The following is a 25,967-nucleotide window of genomic DNA, read 5'->3' on the forward strand; positions in this document are numbered from 1 at the left end:
CGTCCTCAGTGAGTGATACATTGTAACACTATAAAGCTTGCCCCACTATAGAACATGGTGATGGCTGAAATATAAGGCAGTGAGCTCAGAACTATAAAAAGGAAATATTACTTCATAACCTTTAGTTAACCTGTAGCTACAGTTCCACAGCAGGTCATAAAATCAACTTCTGTGGTTGGATTTAAAAGCTGGATAATTTTATAGCCACTCATAATATCACGGTTCAAGCTCATTGCCTTCTGCAGCTGGAGTAGAATGCTCTGCTCATTTCTATGAATAGACTGGAAGAAGGAGGGTGGTGCCAGGTACCCTCTTAAAGGTTAAATATTGGTTCCTGTGTTTTAAATGACAATTTACCACCTCAGTCTCCTTTCCGACACATAAAGAGCAGTGAAGGAGAACTGAGGCCGCAGGAAGCTGCCTTTGCAAGTCAGAATTTAGGATTCCCTAGGGAACCTGCCCATCGGTTTCCAGACTCACCTGCACAATAAGCCACAACTGCTAGGACCTCAGGATTTGCATCTCCCAATTAGTTCACCTTGGGTGACCTTCCATTTCCTAGCTGAAGACTTGCTTTTCCACATGTCTTTTCTTCTCCTCTTCATGGTGCTTTAGCTTATGAAGATATTTCCTGTATCTATCTTCTGTTTTAAAATACAAAATAGGGCTAGGATTATGGCTCAGTGTAGAGCACTCGCCTAGCATGTGTGAGGCCCTGGGTTTGAACCTCAGCACCACATAAAAATAAATAAATAAAATAAAGATATTGTGTCCCACTACAGCTAAAAAATAAGTATTAAAAATAAATAAAAATAAAATACAAAATAACTAGGCCTTCTCTGTGCAAACAGTCCCCCCTCCCCTACTGGGGATTGAACCCAGAGGCCCTTTACCACTGAGCTGCATTCCCAGCCCTTTTTATGTTTTATTTGAGTCATGGTCTCACTAAGTTGCTTAGGGCCTTGCTAAGTTGCTGAGCCTGGACTCTATCTTGCCATCCTGCCTAAGCCTCAGCCCCACCAGTCAAGAGTCACTGGGATCTCAGGAGACCAGCCAAACTTTTATATTGCTTTTAAAATGTACTGTCCTTTCATCTTATTATTTTATTAGTGCCTTATAGTTATATACAATAGTTGGGTTCATCCAACTCACTCCTACATGCATGAAATTCAGTTTCAGTTAACATCACACGCTCCTCTCACGCATTCTTCTTCCTCCACTCTGCCAGACTTGTTTGTCTATTTATTTGTATTTGTTAAGTTGGTGGAATTATAGGCGTGCACCACGGCACCTGGCAACCCAGTTTTCTTCTACCACTTGCAAGGTTTCTGGTTTAAGTTCTAGGTCTTTGATCCATTTTGATTTGACTTTGGTGCAGGATGAGAGGGATCATTTTTCTACATAGTCAGTTTTCCTTGCACCATTTGTTAAAAGGGCTGTCTTTTCTCCAGCGTATATTTTTGGAACCTCTGTCAAGTTTCAGATGATCATAAGTATGTGGGTTTGTCTCTGAGTCTCTGTTCTCTTGGTCTTCATGTCTATTTTGATGCAACACCGTGCTGTTTTTGTTACTACAGCTCTGTAGTGTAATTTCAGATCAGGTGTTTGATGCTTCTACCATTGCTCAGTATTGCTTTGACTATTCAGGGTCTCTCAGTCTTCCCAATTAATTTAAGGATTGTTCTCTTCTAATTCTGTGAAGAATGTCATTGGTATTTTAATGGGAATTGCATTGAATCTGCATACTGCTTTTTGTAGTATGGCCATTTTGACAATATTAAATCTGCCTATTCAGGAACACGGAAGATCTTTCCATCTTCTAAGTTCTTACATTTCTTTTTTCAGGGTTTTATAATTTTTTTGTAGAGCTATTTTACCTCCTTGGTTGAATTAATTCCTAAGTTTTGTTTTTTGTGTTTTTTTTTTTTTTCTTAAGGTTACTGTGAATAGGTTGTTTTCCTGATTTCTTCCTTGGCCAAATCACTGTTGGAATATAGGAAAGCTATTGATTTATGGATGTTGAACATGTATTCTGCTACTTTGCTGTAGTTATATATAAGCTCTAGAAGTCTTGTGGGGGAGTTTTTTTTTTTGGTGGGGGGGTCTTCTAGATATAGGATCATGTTATCTGCAAACAGAGATAGTTTGACTTGTTTTCCTATTTGTATCCCTTTGATTTCCTTCTCTTGCCTAATGTTTCAAGGACTACACTGAATAGGAGTGGTCAGAGTGGAGAGCCTTGTCTTGCTTCAGATTTTAGAGGAAATGCTTTTAATATTTCTCTGTTCAGTATGATATTGGCTTTGAGTTTGTCATAAATAGCCTTTATAATGTTGAGGTAAGGTCCTTCCATCCCTAGTTTCTGCAGCATTTTTAACATGAATGGGTGCTGGATTTTATCAAAGGTCTTTCTGCATCTATCAAGATAATCATGTGATTCTTGTCCTTAATTCTTTATAAGTGGTGAATTAAATTTATTTATTTGCCCATGTTGAACCAACCTTGCATCTCTGGAATGAAATCCACTTACTCATGCTGTATTTTATCTTTATGTGTTTTTGAACAAAATTTCCTGATATTTTATTAAAGAGTTTTTGCTCTATGTTCATCAAGAATTTTAGTTTACAATTTTCTTTCTTTTAAAAAAAATATTTTTAGTTGTAGATGGACACAATACCTTTATTTTATTTATTTATAGGTGGTGCTGATGATTGAACCTAGGGCCTCACACCTGCTAGGACAGTGCTCCACCAAGCTACAACCCCAGCCCACAGAGTTTTCTTTCTTTGATGCATCTTTTTCTGGTTTTGGTATCAGGATGTTACTGGCTTCATAGAATGTATTTGGGAGTGTTACCTCCCTTTCAAATTCATGAAATAATTTGAGAAAGACTAGTGTTAGTTTTTATTTAAAAGTCTGGTAGAACTCAGCTGAATAATCCATCTGGTTTTTGGCTTTTATTTTCTGAAAGGCTTTTTTTCAATTTCCTCACTTGATATCAGTCTGCTTAGGTTTTCTATATCTCCCTGGTTCAATTTGGGCAGGTCATAAGTGTCTGAAAATTAGTCAATGTTTTCTAGATTTCCCAGTTTGTTGGGGTATAAATTTTCAAAATAGTTCTGATGATTCTTTGGATTTTGGAAGGGCCTATGGTGAATTCTCCTTTTTAATCTCAAGTATACCCATTTGGGTCTTCTCTTTCTTTTGGTCAGTTTGGCTACAGGTTTTCAATCTTACTTATACTTTTGAAGAACCAACTCTTCACTGCATTGATCCTGCGAAATTTTTTATTCTTAATTTCATTAATTATGGTTCTGATGTTACTTATATCCTGTCTTCTACTGGTTTGAGAATTATCGCGTTCTTTTTTCTTCTTTTTCTAAGGATTTGAGGTAAAGCATAAGCTTATTTATTTGGGATCATTTATTTTTAAATGTAGGCACTCAGAGCTATAAATTTTCCTCATAGAACTGCTTTCATATTGTCCCAGAGAATTTGATATGTTGTATCTCTATTCTCATTCACTTCTAAGAATTTCTTGACTTCTATTCTCATGTCTTCTTTGATCCATTCTTTATTTAATAGAGTATTGTTCAATATCCATGCATTTGTGTGGTTTATATTAATTTTCTTCCTGTTAATTTCTAGTTTCATTCCATTATGTTCTGATAGGATGCATGGGATCATATCAATTGTTTTGCATTTGATATGGTTTACTTTGAGACTTAGAATATGTTCTGTTTTGGGAAAAGTTCCATGAGCTGCTGAGAAGAAGGTAAATTCAGCTGTCTTGGGGTAAAATTTCTGTAGATGTCTGTTTCATCCTTTTGATTTATAATATTACTTAGGTTGAAAATATCTTTAATGATTTTATGTTTTTATGACCTGTCTATTGGTGATAAGGATGTGTTGAAATAACCCAGTATTATTGAGATTTAATATCATTGAGTGTATTGTTGTTGTTGTTTACATAATTGGGTGCACTGACATTTGGAGCATAAATATTTACTATTGTTGTATCTTCTTGTTGGATTACTCCCTCTATTAGGATGTAGTAGCCTTCTTTGTCTCTTCTGGTTATTTTTTGTTTGAAATCCACTTTGTCAGATATGAGGATAGCTACTCCTGCTTGTTTTGGGAGTTCATTTGCATATTTTTTTCTATCCTTTTACCTTCAGCCTATGGATCTCTTTGGCTATAAAATGAATCTATTGTGAATGGCATATTGTTGGATTTTTTAAAATCCATTCTATTAATCTATGTCTTTTAACTAGGGAGTTGAGACCATTAATATTCAGTGTTAGTATGGATATGTGTTTGTGGTTTCCTGACATTTTGATTTTTTGCTATATTTAATACTGTCTTGATTCTCATTTAGTGGATAACTCTTCTATTGATCTTCCTCTGGGAGTTTTGAGATTTGTTTTTGAGTTCCTCTGTGTGCAGTTTATCTTTGAGTATTATTTATAGTGCTGACTTGGTGGTTATGAATTCCTTTACTTTACCTTCTCATGGAAAGTTTTTATTTACTCCTCAATTTTGAAACTGAGCCTAGCTGGGTATAGTAAACTTAGCTGGGTTATTTTCTTTTAAAGCTTGGAATATTTCATTCTGGGCCCTTCTTAATTTTATGGTCTGAGAATTATCGAATTCTTTTTCTTCTTTTTCTAAGGATTTGAGGTAAAGCATAAGCTTACTTATTTGGGATCATTTATTTTTAAATGTAGGCACTCAGAGAAATCAAATGTGAGTCTTATTAGTTTGTCTCTAAATGTAACCCGATATTTCTGTCTTGCAGCTTTTAATATTCTTTCCTTATTTTCCATGTTAGGCATTTTGATGATGATTTCTTGGAGAACTTCACAGTTTATTAAGTTTATTTGGGGTCTAGTATGTGTCCTCTATGTGAATGTCTATCTCATTTCTAATATGAGAAAAGTTTTCTATATCTCATTGAAAATGTTCTTAATGCCTTTAACTTGTATCTTTATGTTCTCTTTTATCCCAATGATTCTCAGGTTTGGTTTCTTGATTTTGTTCCAGAATTCTGATATATTCTGATCGTGTTCTATAATTTTTTACTTTATTGTATTCTATGTACTCACGTTCATATGCCCTGTCTCCAAGGCCTGAACTTCTATCTTCAAAGGCTGAAGTTCTGTTTTCTATGCAATCTAATCTATTAGTGATGCTTCCAAGGGAAATTTATGTTTATTTATTTATTCATTTATTCATTCACTTATTTCTTTATTTATTTACACATGCTGGGGATCAAACCCAGGGCCTTGTGCATGCAGGGCAGACATTCTACCATGAAACCACATTCCCAGCCCTCAAGTGAATTTTTAATTTGACTGTGTCTTTCATTTCTATGAGTTCTAAATGGTTTCTTTTCACTGTTTCTATTCATTTATTGAAGCAGTCTTTCATCTCCTGCATTTGCTCTCTAAATTCATTCCTTAGATCTTTTAGTTCATTGGACATCTTAATAATCATTTTTAATAATCTTTTCTGAGATTTTATCCACTTCAATATCCATGAGATCCTTTGTTTGGGGGATTGTGAATTTGAGAAGAAATTTTTATGACCATTTCCTCATGTTTTCTAAGATCTTGGACTTGCACATCAATTGATATGGGTTCCCCTTCTTCTTTTTTACGAGTATCCTTTTGTGTATAATTGTCTTATTTGTTTTGGGACTTCTCTTTATTTTTGATGTATGAGTAGATATCAAGGGGTGGAACCTAAGGTCACTCTCTGATTATTCCTTCTTGGATTCTTGTTGGAGATTTTGGTCTCTCAGTTTTTTGAGTTGAAAAAATGTTAAGGCTCAGGTGAGGCTAAATTGTGTTTGAGGTGAGATTCTCTGTTGCTTGGTTGAGATGTATTTCTTAGCAGGAGGATCTCTATTCTGTGATCTTCAAGTGTCTCAGTCTCTAGCCTGTCTTGGATGGGGGATTCAGGAATGGCAAAAATGTCAGCAACAGATGTGCAACTTTAAGATAAATGTCCAGGTCTACTTACACGTCTGTAACACTAATTGACACCTACATAGGAGTGGTGGGGTCAGCATTTAATAACAGTACTAACAATTTAAAACTAACAAACAACAACAACAACAAAAAACATGAATTAGAGCAGGCATTCAACAGCAGTTTCTACTATTTTGTCCACTGTATTAATGATCACAACCATTTGAATGGTGCAGGAATTGCATAATATATATTGTTTCTATTATTTAGTGAAATTACTATTCCCTAAGTAAGAGAAAATAGGGTAGGAAGGCAAGAGAAAGTTTGAAGTATTTAAAAAAGTGATCAGAGGAGAGGCAGGAGGTGGGGAGCTGGTATCAGATGTAAAGAAGGAATAACTGAAAGTAAAGTAAAAAGAGAGGAGGAGGGAACAGAAAATTTGGGTGTTACTGGGGGGGGAAAGTGAAGAAGGTGAGATAGGAGGTTCCAGAACAAACGTAGGTACGACTGAAGCAGAAAATGTAAGACTGGAACAATTCAAACCCTCACATAATTGTACCCCACATAAGTGTAATCTAGGCTGAATAATGAACTCATTCGGGAGAGAGGTACTGATACCACCGGTTATCACTGACAAGTTCTGCTTCCTCAAATGTTGAAATTTGAACATTAGGCAAGCGCCGAGGCAAGCACATAAAGCAGGTTTTATTTAAAAAGTAGCAATACTGACTTTTCCTGGGAGGGAGAAGGGGGCCATATCTGGTATCCTGGTATCCCAAGAAGTGGAAGTGTCCTCCCCTTTTGTAGATTATTTAGACTTTCTTTGTTCTCCTGCCCTCTTTCCTCCTTACCTCTCTCCTTCCCACACAGGTGACTAGGTCCAGGAGATGCTGGTGGGATGGCCAAAAGGTGAGAAGCAGGTGAGCTGGAAGAGCCAAGGTGGAGAGAGGGCCAACGCAGCAGCCCAGGGGCATTCATTAGCAGCTCCCTGTCTGTTTAGGGGGCGCTTCATTAACAGCCTTCGGAGAGGGGCAGTGTAGGCGCATAATCTCGGTAATCAAAGCGTTCAGGAGACCTTAACATTCCCATCTCCCAGGGGCCACCTCCAACTTCCTGAACTCAAACTGGCCTCCATTTTCTCAGTCCAGCCAGATTACCTATGTACTCTACTGCCCCTCTTTAATCCTTGCTTCATTACAAGTGTGTAAAGTTATATATTTCAAACCTATCCATGCAGTCAGAGCGCGCGCGCACACACACAAACACACACACACACACACACACACACACACCATGCATAATAAAAAAAGATGAAGATTAATACAATTTGATAAAATGATGTTTGAAAAATTGAAAAAATATTAAAATTTAAAAAGAGTAAGAAAGTGGAATATAGAGGAATATATAGGAAAAAGAAAAAGATAGAGGACTTGTTTCTGCGTGGTGGTAGAGTCTGTTGGTGGGACGGATTTTTGGTCTTTTTTTTTGGCTCTGTATTTTTGGCTTCCCTCCTGGTGTTCCTCACCTGGCTGCCAGCTGGGAAGTAGCTCAGCTTCCAACCTCCCGGAGTGGGTGGGTAGACTGGGGCGTGCTCGTGTGTTTAGTAATCCTGGGGGGGGAGGGGGATGCCGAGTTCTAGACTGGGGCTTCCAGTGGTTGGTTTGGACTTGGGTGGGTTTGGAACTCTGTTGGTGGGTATTTGAGATTCGGTCCACTCCCCCTATTGGTGTGGCGCTTCCTGCCTGCTGCGCTTCTGGATCTCTGAAACCCCATCAGGACAACCCACTCTCAGGGCCTAGGGACTGAGCCTCCACAGGCGTCGCCTTCACCGCGATGGGGGTGACCACAGGTGTCCGCCCTGGAGTACAGGCCAGCCCTGGACAGCAGGTGCCCTCCCTGGAGTGCGGGTGTCTGCCCTGGAGAGCAGGTGTCTGTCCTGGAGAGCAGGTGCCACGCTGGAGTGCATGCAGGTGTCCACCCTGGAAAGCAGGTGCCCTCCCTGGAGTGCAGGTGCCCTCCCTGGAGAGCAAGTTGCCCTGGACAACAGGTGTCCACTCTGGACAATAGGTGTCCACCCTGGGCAGCAGGTGCCTGCCCTGGAAAACAGGTGCTGCCGTAGAGAGCAGGTGTCCACCCTGGAGAGCAAGTGGCCTCCCTGGACAGCAGGTGCACTGCCAGGTGCCTGGCGCCGCGGGCGTCTTCCAGCTCTCAGGGCACCCGCCGTGTGGGGTTCTTCTCCCGGGGTCCCGAGGCTGGCCCAGGGAGGGCGCTCTGGGCGCCTGGTTTCGTCTGTGGTTCGGGCGCACCCTGGGAATACTTCCGATGGCTGCTCCGGCTTCTGTCCACAGCTGAGCAGCGCTGCGGGGCGCTTCCCGCCCAGGGGCGGCGGGGGGGCTGGGCTGGGCGCGGGGCTGGGGGGCTGGCCCCGCGGCTCTGCCTTTCCCTGACTCCGCCCACGGGCCACCCTTCCCCTGTCCCCAGGGCGGTGGCTCACTCGTCGCCCACGCTCTCTGGTCCGCTCAGGGAGCTGGGCCGGAGGGTTCCCCTTCTGGGGCTCAACGTGTCCTCTCCCTGCAGCTCTGGGACCCCCGACGGCTCAGCGTCACGTCTCAGGGAGCTTCGCCACTCACCTCGCGGAGCTCTCAGCTTCAGCCGGAGGAGCTGCAGGCCTTCCCTTCTCTGCTCCTCCATCCTGTCTCCCCAAGCCTGGGTTTAAACCAGTTCCTGCATCTGGGCCTTTGTCCCTTTTGCTTCTATTGACGAAATACCACTCTGTCTTGGTGCATACAGTTTAATTTTTTTTTTTTTTGCTTCTATTTTTTCTTTTGCTCCTATTGACGAAATGCTCCTCTGTCTTGGTGCATACAGTTTAATTCCAGTTTCTTCCTGAAGTTATTCTGTTCTCAGGTGAAAACAGTACTTCAAACCGCCCTCCCCACCCACCTTGTACATCCAGAATATTGCACCAGCGTCCCTGCCATCTGTCTTAGTTTCTTTCCTTTTCTCTCTTAGTCTAAAGTGCTTGGGCATTGGGCTTGCCTCCTGCTTAGCTCTCTCACAGCGCGAGAAGTCTTGCTAACGGGGGTGTACCCCATCCCCTGGGTCTCCACCTTGCCTGATCCTCAATGTGCCAATTACTCTGTACGCATTTGTGGCTCAAAGAAATAACTGAATGTGGCTTGATATATATTTTTTTATTGCTCTGCACTTCCTTAGACTACAATGTATTTTCCAATATCTTGATGTAATTTTACCTCTCTTTTCCCACCTGCCATTTGTTTTGTTTCTTGCTTACTTTTGGAATTTTGAATTCTTCAAAATAATAAAAAGAAATAATCTCTATAAAAATTACTGTTCTTGGATTCAGTATTCGCGTGAAAATAAATACCGCTGTTAAGATGGCTGAGTAAGAGAATGCTGAGACTGTCCCTATTTTAAGCACAGGTCTGTGTTTGTTTCTGGGTAGAGTTGAATGAAGCACCAAAAATATCACTTTGTTAACCTGCTTCTTCCATCTAGTGGCAAAAGGCAGTAAGAAACAATGTCCTTTAAAAAACACTGTGATCAAATGGCATCTCTAGATGCTATTTCAGGAAATACTGACAGCAAGGTTCAACATCCAATGTTTAAATTATAAACACATAATAATTACAAAAATTAGTTTAGCAAATTGGAAGCATCCAGCTGGAATAAATCTCAAAGTCAGTTGAATTCATATGTGTATTTGCATGTTTTCACAAATACCTCAGCTACACATGTAAAGCCATGTGTCACCCCACATTACACTAGGGTGGATTTGTTTGGGAATACAGTTACATATCTGGAACAAGTTGTTGGGTATCTAGTTAGAATTTCATAATTTCGCTCAGCTATGGGTATATGGCTATTGTGATGGTATAATTGTAAGAGGTTCAGTTGAGAACCCCTGGAATTGAGCTGTCCCCATGAAATTTTTAGTTAAAATACTTTTTTATGACCTGAGGCATGGGGTAAATTGGCATGCAGGGAAGAGGCAAAGATGAAAGGAGGCAGAATCAGCTGCTCTGCATTGTTAGGGCTGCCTCAAAGGCATTAATGAAAAATGATATGCCTAGCATAGCATGATTGTGCATACTCAGCACTCTCAAAGGCTACCAGCTGATCCCTAATACATGAGATTTGACTGCCCTTCTAATACTTTCTCTTTGCCTCATTGCAAATGTAATTAATGTTTTAGAAGTTAAATGTGGGTTGTGCAAAAAATGGAAAGAGCATCCTCCAAGACAGCAAACTTCTTCCCCTCCCCTGTTTGAATGGACAAGTTAACAATGTGTAATGGCAATATAAATTAAGAACTGTCAAACTTTTAAAATATGTTAAGGCTATAAGGAGAAAGTAAGTATTCATGAATATTTTTATTATTTCAAACTTAATACTTTTTATTAAAAGAATACAAGTTTGTTTATTTGTTTTTCCTATTTTCAATAAGAGAAAAACCCTGCCAAACACCTTCGTCCCTCAAAGCAATTTGAGATTAGGAGGATTGTCTGTGAGTTTCTCTCCTTTCCCTCCAGTGGAAGCAGTCTAAACTTTTTATCTTCTGCTATGAGTTGGGAGGTGGTGGGAAACAGAGGAAATGGAGTGACTATGTGAAGGACAGGGTGAGCCGAAGAAGATTGGATCACTGGGCAATTCCATCTGGGAAAAGAGAGAGGCAGGAGGTGGTTCCATTGTCCCTCCCCACATCACAGGCTATTGAAACGTGTGGGTCCCCCACGTGTGTTATAATGTGGTTTTACTCAAACCAGAGGCTTTGCATAAGCTCCTCAGTAATGAATGTCAGGCAAACTACATACCTCACCACTGACATTACTATCTGATTCAAATTTTGGGAGAACAAGCAAGGGAGAAGGCAAGATGTTCTGCAGTGAGAGGCACAGGAATGAACACTGTGGAATGGCTTCCCAGGCTGGCACCCCAGCTGTCATTCAGCAGCTCTGTGAGCTTGGGCAAGCCGCACAACTTCTTTTGAGTCTCAGTTTCCCCAAAACTGGTTCATTCAAATAAGGGAGGGGAGGAAACTTGAGAATGTTCTTTCCATCTGCAAAATAGAGAAAAGGATAATATACCCTTACAATGTTGTTAGGACGAATTAAATGAGAAAATGCATATAAAGTACTTGACAAATAATAGAAGGCACTCTCTCTATATACATATAAGAAATGTCATTATTTATAGGATAACTAATATATTCCAAGAATTTTATCTTTCATATAGCATCTAATATTTGTTTGAGATATGTTTGTAAAATAAATTTTAAGATGCTCTTTTTGGTGCAAATATTTCCTTGTCATTGCTTACCTTTGTACAGGGGGTGATTTTTAGAAATAATTTTCAAGGCTGCCTTCAAGTGTTTGGGTAGCCAATATCAATTACAATTAATACTAATATTTCTGTCTGGGAATGTCTTAGAAAAATATTAGCTGAAAACTATAAGATTATTGAGGTATCTTAAAAAGATATAGTTTAAACAAAAGAAGCAAGCATGTGAATTTTTAAAACAGATCTGGAAGATTACCTCTAGATAGGAAATAGGGGTGGGAGGGAAAGGGAGGGAGAAGGGGAATAGCCTGGATGGTGGAAGGAGACCCTCGTCATTATACAAAATACATGTATGAAAATGTGAATTTGGTGTTAACATACCTTATATACAAACAGAGATATGATAAATTGTGGTATAAAGGTGTATTAAGAATTGTAATGCAAAAAAAATAAGAGAGAGAGCTCATGTATAATGGCATAGTTTGGCGTGAACATACTTTATATACAGAAATATGAAAAATTGTGCTGTGAATGGATAATTATGATTGTAATGCATTCCACTATTGTCATTTATGTAAGAAATAAAAATAAATTTAAAAAATTTTTAAAAAGAATAAAAAAGATGAAATTATCATTTTAAACTTTGAATCCCTGAAAAATAGAAACTACTGTGAATTTCTAGAAGTTTTATAGCCTGTGGTTTTTTTTTTATCACATTGTGAGCTTATTGAATAAAAAAATAAAAACAAAAAACCAAACCAAACAAACAAATCACCATAACCTAAGTATTCCAAAGCAATCAACAAATTTTTATGTCCCCATGTAAGTCTGGGCTAGAATAAAGGTGTAATATGATTTTAAAATTTTTGTAAAAGCATACTTAAATAAAAGAAGCATGTTTTCATACTGGATAGAATGAAAGCAATACTAAGTGCCTATTCAAGATTTGAAAGTTTATTCTTTGTAATTAAGGAGAAAGAAAGAAGAAACTGCCAAAATTTTCATACAACTGCCTCTGGGTTATGATGCCCATTCACCCTCATTCATTCTTCTGAAATCAACTTTTCATTATTAATTGCTCACCTTTAACATGCAAATTATTTTTGGAGTACTTTCAAAACCAGAAGAAACACAAGAGAACTTTATACATTTTATATCCCCTACAATGAAGGTTTTTCACTTTCTGCATTATTCTTGTTTTTTCTTTCTACAAATAATTATAAATTAAAACAGAAGTAATAATTTGTTTTAGTCTTAACAAACTAAAACTACTGGACCTTACATAGAATTTTGTACAGAAATCAAGCCTCTCTATTTTATCCATAGTGAAAGACAAAATTTTGTACAGAATATTCTTCAACAGTTTTCATTGTTTCTGCTAATTCTTCATTAGTAAAAGGGCTTCTATAATTCAACTCTCTCATCTTTTGAAATAAAATCCTTATAGAAATTTCTGTAGATGCTCCTGAGAAAGATTATCCCAACTCATCAACCAGTTAAATATAATACCCCCACCTATCTCTCTCTCTCTCTCTCTAAAACACATACACACACAGTGTTTATCTAAAAGTCCAATAATCAGAAGTATTTGCCTTTACGACCAATAGATTCTATTTCTCTATAATGTGTAATAGGATATTTACTAAACCAATTTTATTATAAACACCTGGTGAAAAGGGGGAAAAACAGCAGAATTTTCATAGGACAAGAAAAATGACCCCTCTTAACAAATAGTAATTTGCCAAAGGATTGAAAATTCATAAAAACGAGTCAAATACCTCTTTGGAAAGAGTAGCCTGGGGTTCCTCCACAGCAGGAGGCAGTAAGAGCTGGATCCCAGGGCCTTCATTTTTAAAGGCCAAAACGAAAATCATTTTCTACCTTATTTATACTTTAATATCTATATCAAGATGAAGGCATTAAGTTTTAGTATTTACTAGAAACTTTATGTATGATTAATCATGTTCACTGTCCTTGGTTGTTCACTTATTGATAATGGTGACAGATCTGAGTGGCAAATACACCATTAGATTGAGGTATCAAGACCAATATCACAAGCCCAACCCAAGAGGGCCATTCTTCTTTTACGGTTCTTTGTTCTTTAAAAACATGAGAGCACTATTAAGGAAGAGAAACTACTTACCTGCTCAAAATCTGCGTAAGTTTAAAAAAGCATTTTCATCAACTTCTGTAAACATCCTCTGGCCTTCAACATGACGTCTGTTCTACATTGTGCACTGAAACTGGGAAGAGATCTTCATTAGTTAAATTATTTTTATTTATTCAAAATTATTTCCAGGGCACACTGGTTATAAAATATTATTCGAACAATAGCATCCTCTCTGCCCCCAATTCATATTGGTAAGTGGGCATCCTGACCCACATGCAGTTGTCTGAAAATGTTGGCAATTTCTTCTTTCTTTTTCTGTCACCACTATTTATTTGAGGAGTTGGTACCAGGGATTGAACCCAGGGGTACTTAGCCACTGAGCCACATCCCCAACCCTTTTTAATTTTTTATATAGAGGCAGGGTCTCACTACACACAAAAAAATACATCCACTGCATCCCAAGAGCTTCCAAAGGTCTTCACTTATTCCAGCATCAATTTCAAAATCTAAGTCCAAAATTTTATCTAACTATCTGTAAATCTGATATGGGTGACTCATGGTATGGCTCATTGTGAGGCAAATTCCTCCACAGATGTGAGCCTGTGAAACCAAACAACTTTGTGCTTTAAAAATAGGATGGTGGCTGGTGGCACGCCTGCAATCCCAGCAGCTCAGGAGGCTGAGGCAGTAGGATCACAAGTTCAAAGCCAGTCTCTGCAAATTAGCGAGACCCTGTTTCTAAATAAAAATAAAAGGGGGCTCCGGATGTGGCTCAGGGGCTAAGCACCCCTGAGTTCAATCCCTGGTACCAAAAAAACTCCTACAATGTTGACAGACATAATATAAATATTCATATTCCAAAGGGACATACAGGAAAGCAAACGGTGCTAACAGGTCCCTCCAAATCCAAAACCCAACAGGAACAAGGTTAAATCTTAAGGCTTGAGAATAATCTTGACCCCATGTCCCGCCTTCTACACGCACTGGGGACTAGGGTCTGGACCCCAAGGCCCTAGAGCCCTGGTCCACAGCTGTGCCCAGGAGTTGGAGTTCCACACCTGCAGGTGTCTCCCAGGTGGGTGACGTTCTACTGGCTCTAGTTCCAGAGCCCGAAGGGCAACCATTCTCTCCCAACTCAATTAGACACTGTCCTAGCAAGGACACTCTGCGGTGGCCCTGTCTCCAGAGCTCTAGGTATTGCTCTAGTGAGGACTTTCTGCCAGGGTCCCAACCCCCTGGCTCTGAGAGGCACTGGTCCTCGAGAGCACTCTGTGGCACCCCTTCCTGTGGCATTTCTCCACTGGCTCAAGGCTCTCTGAGGCGCCCTTGGAAATCTAGGTGGCACTACCTTCTGCAATGTGTGCACTTGGAGAGGCCGCACCCCGTGGACACTGCGAGGCTGACAGTTTCTGCTCTCTAGCGCAGCAGCCCAAGCCACTCCTGGGCCCACCAGAGCAACATGGGCAGCTAAGTAGCACAGCACCCAGAGGAGGGGAGTAGAGGCTTGAGGGGGTCCTGGGGGGCAAGCCCTGAGTCTCCAGGTGCTCTGGGCTGCTCCCTGGAAACCATCTGTCCCTGGCACTCTGAGCCTGTGATGGGAATGGGAGCCTCAAAGACCTCCAGATGTCTTCGGGGTCATTGTCCTGGGGTCTTGCTGAGAAGCAGCTGGCTTCCTTCTGTTCACACCAATTTCCTCATTAAAGGGTAGCCTGGTGTCGGCCTTTGCTTCCCCTCTGAACCAGGCCCAGGCTGAGAATATTCCAAAAATCTCTATGTTCAGGAACCATTTTCTTCAAAGAATATGCATTTTTAGTTATACATGGCAACAGAATTCATTTTGACATAATTATGAAAGTGTGGAGTATCATTTGCTCTAATTCAGTCCCCAGTACCTCCCCTGCCCGTTCCCTGCTCCCTCCCCCGTTCCCTTCCCTCTTCTCTACTGATCTTTCTGCTACTTACTTACGGTTTTGCTGTTGTTGTTGTTGTTGTTGTTTGTTTAATTGGGGTCTTGTGGATGTGGATGATGTGAGATTCACTGTGGTTTATTCACATATGTACACAGGAAGGTGAGGTCAGATACATTCTACTCTTTCCCTAACCCATCCTTCTTCCCTTCCCTTCATTCCCCTTTGTCTAGGCCACGGACCTTCCTTCTGTTCTTTTGATTTTATAATTCTATCTTTAACTCATTCCAGCTAAGACCACATCAGAATGTGGTCTTTTATGTTTATGTTTCTATCAATTTTCTTAACTAATCTCTCAGGCCTTGGCTTTCTCTGGCAATTTTAAACCATAGCAATCTGTTTCTCATTATTCTGGAGGCAGCAAAGTCCAAGTTCAAACACAGCATTTTATATGCATCAAAAGGTAACTAGTACAATATACGGAATTAAAATTAACCTTATAGTATTGGTAGCAGATTAGCTTTGCAAAGAAACAGCAAGGTGAATGTGAATATACAGCAATACTAACTCTCAAAAAAAAAAAAAAAAACCATAGAGACTGGAAAACATGGACAGAGACTCAGTGACACATGTGACAAGACCAAGTCTTGACTGATAATGGGGACACAGAAAGAGAGTAATTTAGAAAGTAATGGCCAAAGCTTCCCAAGTTTTATTAAGATTATAAATTCAGGTATTTAAGAACCTCAAACTCCAATTAGAATAAATACTAACACATGCACACCACAGTACTTACAAACAAATTGGCAAAACCCAATGACAAAAGGAAAACCACCACAGTGAGAGGTCAAGTTAGAAAAAAAAAAAAAACGACAATTTACAGACTTTAAAAAATATATATATATATATATATATATATATATAAATTTGTCCAAATGCACTCTACTTCATGCATATATAAAAAACAAATTTAAAAAAAATAAAACAAGAATACAGTGTATTTCATCAGAATTTATGTAAGCCAGAAGGTAATAAAACTTCATCTTTTAGTTTTTTTTAATTGGCTGTTTTTAGATATACATGACAGTAGGGTGTATTTGATTTATTATACATACATGGAGTGCAACCCATTCCACTTTTGATCCCATTCTTGTGGTTGTACATGATGTGGAGTCACACTGATCATGTATTCACAGATAAGCGTAGGAAAGTCATGTTCATTTCATTCTACTGTCTTTCTTATTCCCATCCCCTCTCCCTTTGCTTCATTCCCATTTGTCTAAACCAATGGACTTCTATACTTCCCCTCCCTATCCTCCCTTTGTATAGGTTAGCATCCACAAATCAGAGAGAATATTTGGCCTTTGGATTTGGGGGATTGGCTTATTTCACTTAGCATGATAGTCTCCAGTTTCATCCATTTTTTGGCAAATGCCATAATTTCATTTTCCTTTATGGCTGAGTAATAATATTCCATTGTATATGTACACCACATTTTCTTTATCCATTCATCTGTTGAAGGGCACCTACTTTGGTTCCATAGCTTGGCTATCATGAATTGAGCTGCTATAAACATTGATGTGGCTGCGTCACTGTAGTATGCTGATTTTAACACTTTTGGGTATTAGCTGAGGAGTGGAATAAGGTCAAATGGTGGGTCCACTCCAAGTTTTCTAAGGAATCTCCATACTGCTTTCCAGCGTGGTCGCACCAATTTGTAGTAGCACCAGCAGTGCGTAAGTGAACCTTTTCTCCACATCCTCGCCAACATTTATTGTTCCTTGTATTTTTGACAACTGACATTTTGACTGAAATAACATGGAATCTCAGTGTAGTTTTAATTTGCATTTCTCTAATTGCTGAGATGTTGAACATTTTTTATATATATTTTTTGACCATTTGTATTTCTTCTTCTGTCAAGTGCCTATTCAGTTCCTTTGCCCATTTATTAATTGGATTATTTGTTTCTTTGAAATTAATTTTTTAGTTCTTTTTTATACCCTGGAAATCCATATGTAGTAGATTAAAACTGAATCCCTATATATCACCTTGCACAAAACTCAACTCAAAGTGGATCAAGGACCTTGGCATTAGACCAGAGACCCTGCACCTACTAGAAGAAAAAAAAGGGCCAACTCTCCATCATGTCAGCTCAGGAATAGACTTCCTCAATAAGATTCCTAAAGCACAAGCATTAAAATTAAGAATCAATAAATGGGATGGCATCAAACTAAAAAGCTTCTTTACAGCAAAGGAAACTATCAAGAACATGAACAGAGAGCCTATAAAATAGAAAAAAAGTCAACCTAGAATCCATGCCCAATGAAACTGTCTTTCAAAAATTAAAATAACTTTTCAGGCAAAAGAACAAATTTTGAAAGAATTTCTACCAGAAGGCCTATACTATATTAAATATTAAAGGAAGTTATCGAGGCACAAGAAAATGATATTAGGTGAAAAAAACTTGGATCCCAAAGAAATAAAGAGCAGTAGGAAGAGTAAATATATGGCATATATTAGAGTTATTTTCTTATGGTTAAGTTTTTATAAAATATAATTGATTATTTCAAGGAAAAAATTATAATAATGTTTTAAGACTAAAAAGAAAACATATATTCTAATAGTAGGACGTATTGTGGATTCAAAGAGGAGAAAAAAGTCACAAAACATCTACCCTTTGAAAGAGATATTTAAGAAAATGAAAAGACTAAACTGAAAACCAGGAGAAAAAATTTGATACATACACATCACACATACACAAATCCTTGGTTTCCTTTGCTGTAAAGGAAACACACACACACACACACATATTTGTACAAGGACTTGTGTTCTAAATATGTAAGGAAAAATCCACAGCTCAATTATAACAAACAAAAAAAATGGCAAAATACTTGAACAGAACTTCAAAAGGAAAATATGAATGCCCAATAAGGACACAGATAGATAATCAAAATCATTGGTCAACCAAGAAATACAAACAAAAACCTCATTAAGAAGCCAGTATGTGGGCTGGGGTTGTGGCTCAGTGGCAAAGCGCTCGCCTAGCATGTGTGAGGCACTGGGTTCAATTCTCAGCACCACATAAAAATAAATAAGTAAAATAAATGTCCATTGACAACTAAAAAAAAGAAAAGAAAAGAAAGAAAGAAAGGAAGGAAGGAAGAAGGAAAGAAAGAAAGACCAGGAATTTAAAGGATCAACAGTACCGGGGTTGATGGAATGTGGAACATTTCTAACTCTCATGCCTTGTTGGTATTATAATATAGAAACACTTTGTAAATAGCTTGTCATTTTCTTTAAAGCTAAACATACAGTTAGCTTATGACCAAGTAATTTTGATCTTAGATTCTTAGATATTTACCAAACAAAACAAAAACTTACATTCACAGAATATTAATTTATACAAATGTTTTTGATAGTTATATGCAAAATAGTCAGAAACTGAAAGCAACCCAAAAGTCCATCAACAAGTGAATCAATCACTCAATCAAGAATAGTACATCCATACAACAGATTACTACTGAGAAATAAAAAGGATTGATCTACTGGTAGAAGCAACAAGGTAGAGAAACTTCAAATGTATCATGCCAGTGACAGTTTCCAGACACAAAAGACTGGAATCATAGAATATGACCATATTTGTGTAACATTTCTAGAAAAGGGAAAACTAAGAACAAAACATAGATTAGCATTGCGTGGGGCTGAGGGATAATAACAGGAATTAGCTGTAGACAAATACAATGATATTTTAGAATGATTAAAACATACATTTAAATACGGACATTGTATTCTACGTAAATTTTACTTCAATGATGTTGTTTTTAAAAGCTAGATTCCAGGTTCTGTGTAGACTAGACTGGGTAGAAGATTGAGCAAGGAAAGGGGAGATGCAGAGACTAATTTAAATATTATTCGTGGTTGCAGTCATGCAGGGAAGAAGACAGTGGCCTGTACTAGACTGGAATTACCGTGAAGGTGTTAAGAAGTGGCGGGATTCCAGACATACAAAAAAGGGTAGTTTCCAGACTTGGAAAGGAATCAGATGTGATGGAATGAGAAGGAAATTTTTGTCCTGAGCTACAGGAAGACTTGTCACTTACCAAAATAGGAGAGACTTGTTTGGGAGTTTCCAAGAGTTCAGTATGGGACATCTGAAATTGTGGTGTTCATTTGGTGTTAGAGGCAATATCAAGAGGTTTGATGTTCAGGCACCCGTTAAGAAGATGAAGGTACGTATTTGGGATCATTAATATGCACATTGTATTTAAAATGACAATATTAGCTAAAATTACCAAATGAATGAATATATAGAAAGTAGAAATCTAAGGACTGAGTTTTGAGGAATTGCATTTTTTAAAGTTTGAAGAGAGAGGAACTAGCCAAGAAGAATTAGAAGGGCTGGGGTTGTGGCTCAGTGGTAGAGCGCTTGCCTAGCAAGTGTGAGGCACTGGGTTAGATTCTCAGCACCACATATAAATAAATGAAAATAAGGGTCCATTGACAACCCCAAAAAAATTTTTAAAAAGAAGAAGAATTAGAAGAATGAGAACTGAAAAAGTGATATCCCAGAGAAAAGTTAAGGAAATGTGGATAGGAAGGAATAATCAGCATTATCAAATTCCTCCAATATTTAAGCAATATGGTGTCTGAGTAGCTTATAGTAAAGTAAATGCAAATTTTCTGAGATAACATTTCTCACCCATCAGAATAGCAAAAATCTCATTGAAGAAGCTTTGATATAAGAGGAACTACTTCGATGGGTGGAGTACAGGTTTTCTTTTGGAGAGTAATTTTGTACTCTCCTACAAAATTGTATATACATTTGCCCTTTACCTAGAATATATCACTCTTAGGAAGAGATTCCAACAATATACCAGCAAAAGTACAACAATCTTTTTGAAATAAATAATTAGGCAGAAGGCTATAGTTTGGATCCTGAATGTCCCCAATGGTGCACATGTTGGGGGCTTGGTCCTCAGTGTGAGTCACTACTGGGAGGTGGTGGAACCTTCAGGAGGTGGGATCTAGAGGAAGGACATTAGGTCAGTGGGGGCATGCCCTTGAAGTGGATTTTGATACCTCCAAAATGTCTCACTCTTTCCTTCCTGGCCACCATGAACAGGCCTCTTCTGTCACACACTCGTCCCTTGAAATACTGTGGAGCAGCCACAAGCCCAAAACAACAGGGCCGAATGATTATGGACTGAATCTTCCAAAACTATGTGCCAAAAGTAAACCTTTCCTCCTCTTAAATTGATTATCTCAGGTATCTTGTCATAGTAATGGAAAGCTAACTAGCACACAGCAGAACAGCAACTTGTTTTCCTCATTTATATGGGATGTACTGGGAAAGAAAGAAACCAGTTAAATCTGCTTGGAAATCAGATAATGACAAAACTCCTGGCAAACAAACTAATGATGTGTGCTACCGGAAAAGTCCTTATCTATGGTTTGCTTTTTTAGCAGGATATATTTGGTTGGTTTAAGATGGCTTATGATGAAAAAGACTGAATGTTTTCTTAAGGGGCATGAGTTCTTAGAAAATATTACATAAGCAATATAATTAAGTGGATATAGAATGGACATGTTTACTGACTAAGGTATAGCACTTTGTATGTTCGGTCCAGTAGCTGAAAACAGGGATCATACTGTCTTCACCTTTTCTACATTACTCATCCTTCAGTTTTAATTTGCCATGCTAAATGATAAATCTTGGCATTGACTGAGTCTTCTCCATAGTAAACACTAAGTAATATGGAATTCCAGAAAGGCAACAGCAGATCACATTCTAATTAATGAAATGGCTCAAGTAGGAGTTCTGGTTCCCACTCGTAACCATCCTTCCACCCACTACCTAAGACAGCTGGCTCCTGGAAATAAACAGTAGACTGTCAAGGACCAAACAAGGTGGGTTCCTCTGGCTGCTTCAGCTATGCAGAGAATACATAGGAAGGGCAGCAAGCACGGATGGTATGCCTCTTTTCAATTCCAAGTGCAGAGTCCTGCCAGGAACAGCTTGCATTTCCATGGAATGGAAATCTTGCAAATTTACTACATCACCACAATATGTAAATTTCCTGGCATATTACCATAAACCAGTGTGTCAGTCTAGTGGACTCAATAACCACTGAGAACACGTTGGTGGACTGCACTGAAGCTATCGTACTAATTGCCTCCTCAGAGGAAGAAAGTCAAGAAGAGTTAAAGACCATAATCACTGACCAAAAGTCAAGTCTAGCAGAATCTGAGATGCCTGAAGCAACGAGAGATATTCCTCAAACTGTGAGAACTAAGTCACTCTTTCCCACAGACACTTCTAATGAGCAGGAAGCTCAGAGCTAAGAGGGCTATTTGAGTTTTGGCAAAATCTCATTACTCTTAAAAGAATACTGTTATACCCTATCACAAAGTCATAAAAAAATCAATGTTCTTTTAAGTGGAGTCCTGAGAAGAAACAGGCATTAAGAGATTTACAGGGGGTGGTGGCCCAGGGAGTCCCAGTAATTCAGATTGTAGGACCCAGCCATTCAGACTATACTGGACCATCTGCCGCTAGGACACAGGCAGACTTGAAGCTTGTGGGAGAAATCATTAGGAATGCCCACCAAAGACCTCATGGATTTTGAACTTGAAAACTAACCGAAGCAGTTGCTCACTAATGCCCATTTGGAAGATAACTGCCAGCTTATTACCGGGACTTGGTCAAAACTGTGTCCATCACAGAAAGGCATCAAATAATTCTGAGACAGATGCCAAGTTTGCCTGGAATGGTTTCAGAGACATTGAATAAGGAGGGGGCAGCACAGCAAAGCTCACTGATAGGAGGAAATGCTACAGGGACAAGCGGAGTAAGGCAGGAAATTCAGGGGGAGTGCGTGGCACAGCTGAACAAGTTGCCCATACAGCCAGGGATGGAGTCCTCCAAGGAGCTGGTCCGTGGAGTCCTCCAAGGAGCTGATCCTTTCCCAGTTGAGACAGCCCCTGCTCGGTTCCCTGATGGGAGTTCCTGGCATCTGTGTGTCTTACTGGTAGAAAAAGTGTTGAGGAGAGAAGGAATGGGCGACTGTGCGAATTTGGCAGAGGTGAGAGCTGCTGGTTTCATGATGGGAGAGGAATTACAGACTTGGAGGAACATTTGGATATTTACAGACTTCGGGCTACTGCCAATGGTAAATGGATTCTAGATGCCTGGATAATAGAGAATATCCAATCAAGGAGATCTCTGTGGGAATTAGGAATTAAAGTGGATCATGCAGATGCTCAGAAAGAAGGACAAAATGCTAACGCAGATGCCCTAACAGATTCCTGAGATAGCTTCCTAGATTCTTGAAATCAGCAGTCAGTAGCTTCAGATATAGAAGCATCACCGTATCATCCCTACTGGGGGCAGATGTTATCTAATGATACCTGTAAAAACCTGTTCTACTATATCTGAAACCCATCAGATGGCATCTAGGATTGATTGACAATAGACTCCAGATACTACCCCTATAATAGGGAATATAGTGAATGGGAAGAAGTTGTTTCTAATGGAAAGGATCCTGAAATATGATCCTGAAATATTAACTGATACATGTTATATGTAACATCACTTTAACCCCTGTTCAATCTATACGGTATAAAAAGTGATGGGTACATTTATTTATATCATAAAATAAAAAGCAAGATTTATATAAACACTGATTCCCCAGGATGAGAAAATATTTGGAAAATGAATTAATCTCCTGATAGATACTACTATGTATGGAAATTTGTTGGTCAGAGAAGGAAGTGAATTTAATTTTAGAGAAAATGTATATTCAAGTTAAAATGCCTCCATCAACATATTATAAAATATTTCAAATAAATGTGGATAAAGAACACAAAAGGGTAACTGAGTTAGTAGAATACCAAAAGATCTATGAAGCAGTGTGATCATGAAGTTGCTTTTTTAGAGGGAATTCTTACTCCTCCATAAGTACACTGAAATCTTGGCAGTTGACCTCATTAATTGGTTTATCCTTTGTGTCAAGCACCACAGACATGGTGAAAGACAAATAATGAAAAATACCTGAGAAATCCACGGCAAAGGTCAGAAGGAGAGAGCAAGGAAAGCTGCTCCCCTGTCTCTTGTTCCTCTCTGCTTCCCAGGGGACGCTGTTCAGGAAAGGAAAACAGTCAAGGGCTCCACTCTAACCTTTCATGGTGCTGACTGACTTCCTTGGGCCACAGATATTTTCCAGCAGGACTGTCCTTACCTGTGGAATGCTCTTAGTCAGGTTTTGCCCAGACTTGGGATTCACAGGGTGTGTTTCCCAGGAAAATGTCATCTAGGTCCTTTACCACTCTGAATGCAAAGTGAAAGCAGCTCATGACTTAACCCCGCCCTGCCATGTGAGGTCACCCACAAACCTCATATAAAGATTCCACCTATTACTCTAGGTCGGAGAGATTATGCAATGCAGAAATGGAAAAAAAAATAGAGTCATGTGAGAAGATTCAGGGACCAATTTAGACTTCCACTGGCCACAGATGGAAGCATCAGTAAGGAAACTGTGATGGACTGGTGCACACTGAGCATTTTTAACCCATGAACTCAAAATTCTGTTTTAAAATTTCATTGGTTGTCTTTGTAAGACACTAGAAAAATAGTTATTCTGAAAACTGTTAAATGAAGGGAAAGAATTCCACATTTATCCTGTAAAAACAGTGTTTTATGTTATCCCAATAGATGAATCAAGAAAGCATTTATGTTCAGAATCATTCCAACTCAGAAATATGGAGGCAATGAAAAAGTGGGAGACCAATGGAACACTATGGATCCAGGTGATGCTCACCGATGCTTTCAGCCACCACAAAACAGGAGCCAACCAGATCTATCAGTGGGTCTCCTGATAGAAAAACACACTACCACCCATGACATAAGCTTTCTAAAAATCAAACTTGAACATGGCCAAGCTTCTAGATTTAATTCACAAAAAAATATAGGAGGCATATGAACATCTGAAAGCAGGAAATGACATTTACCAAAACCCAGACAGTAAAAAAACTCTACAGCTTTCTAAAATGTGTGGAAAGTATCTGGAAGGGTATCCTACATCACTGAATAGTTTCCCTTACACTGGATTTTATGATCTGCAATTGTGAGACCTGGAACAGCCACAGATATTTTATCCACATGAAGAAAAGCTGTATTTGATCTCAAGGACGCAGAGCAAGAAAGTCATGGAGACAGGGACCTACAGGATTGCCAGTCTCTGGGTCCAACATTGCTGGAAGTCCACCTGCCTCTGGTTATGGCTCACGCTGGCTTAAGTCAGCTTTAATTTTATTTGTGAACTGAATCATCCTACCATATAGGGAAGGAGCTGCATATTGTGAAAAGGAACCACTTTTAATGAGTAGATTTAACTTTAGGGTCTCTATATAGGCAAATCATTAACCATCTATTTATATTCTCAATTTTCAAATAAAATTTAAATTGAAAATTGCTATTACTTTTTAAGATGCATCAAAGACAAATTTGGGTGTGAACTATACCTTCAAATCTTTTCCAGTGACTGATCCTGGAGACTCTTTTGGATACTAACTAGTTATCACTAGTTACCCAAGAGATACTGTAGCAAACAGAGCATTTAAAACATTTTTTACAAACATTCTAAATGAATGCATGTTTAATTTTTATGATTAAATTCAAAATAAGGACAAAAGTCTTCAAATAACAGACATATGCAAACATATAATACATTGATATTTTGTTATATTTACTTGTTATAACCCACTTTATAGGCTCTGTAATCTATTCACTAATGTTTGTAATGTGTAGTTTTAAAATATCACTAATATAAATCCCTTTACTTCATTAGTTTTGAAAGATATTCCTTTCAAGAGAAAAAAAAGTTTCATTGTCTTCATGCAAAAAGTAGACTATTTCTCTTTACTATAACAAAATACCCAAAGCTGTATAAATTTATAAAGAAAAAAGACTTATGTAGCTTTGTTTTGGAGGCTGAAGGTTCATGACCAGATGGCCCCTTGGTTCAGCCTCTGGTAAGGGCCCAAGGGTGGATGGCGGCACAGTGGCAGTACATGGGAGTGAGAGCGCCTACCACAAGGTAGGAAGCAGAGAATAATTCAGGGGGCAGATTCAGGTTTTTATAACAACTCATTCTTCCACGAGCTCTCCCAGAAGAACAGCATTCCCTTCTTAGGGCAGGCCTCCCAAAGACCTAAAGATGTCCCTGCTAGGCCCCACAGGTGACATTTTTGGTTGCTCAAGTTTCCAAGTCATCTGATGCTTGTCTTTTTATCTTTGAAAAAAACAAGTAAAAGCATTTTGTATGGATGAAGCCTGGATTCCCTCCTCTCCAACACAGGACCACACCAGGATTCCTGTCCTAGCAGGGCAAATCCCAAGAGAGCCACATTCAGATCAGACACCAAAGTACATCTGCGCGGGCATCGCTTCCGCGGGCATCATTTCCACGTACATGTGGCTGCAACAGAGACCCTCCAGAACAAACGTGTCTGCCTCAGCCCATGCGTTATAACAAGGGTGCCTTGAATACTCACTCACCCATGTCTCAAGAGCAAGTGAAGGGATCCTGAACCTCTGTCTTCTCCCGTGTAGTTTTCTGTTTAGAGAACTGGGGTTGGGGTGAGGAAGGCTTCCTGGTCCAGTGGTGTTATCTTGTAGAA

At 39.0% G+C, this 25,967-nt stretch overlaps 1 protein-coding gene across 1 annotated transcript in view; it reads right to left on the bottom strand.

Moving 5' to 3' along the window:
* Positions 1 to 10,351: 10,351 nt before the first annotated feature.
* Positions 10,352 to 25,967, bottom strand: part of C9H4orf33 (chromosome 9 C4orf33 homolog) — a 42,885-nt gene continuing 27,269 nt past the window's right edge. Inside the window, exons 7-8 of the transcript XR_013425528.1 lie at positions 13,417 to 13,516; positions 10,352 to 11,052 (exon numbers count right to left, since the gene is read on the bottom strand). The gene's annotated coding sequence lies outside the window, so the exon portion shown is untranslated. The remainder of the gene's footprint in view (positions 11,053 to 13,416; positions 13,517 to 25,967) is intronic.

This window comes from Ictidomys tridecemlineatus, chromosome 9, assembly GCF_052094955.1.
Source record: "Ictidomys tridecemlineatus isolate mIctTri1 chromosome 9, mIctTri1.hap1, whole genome shotgun sequence".
Lineage (NCBI taxonomy): Eukaryota > Metazoa > Chordata > Mammalia > Rodentia > Sciuridae > Ictidomys > Ictidomys tridecemlineatus.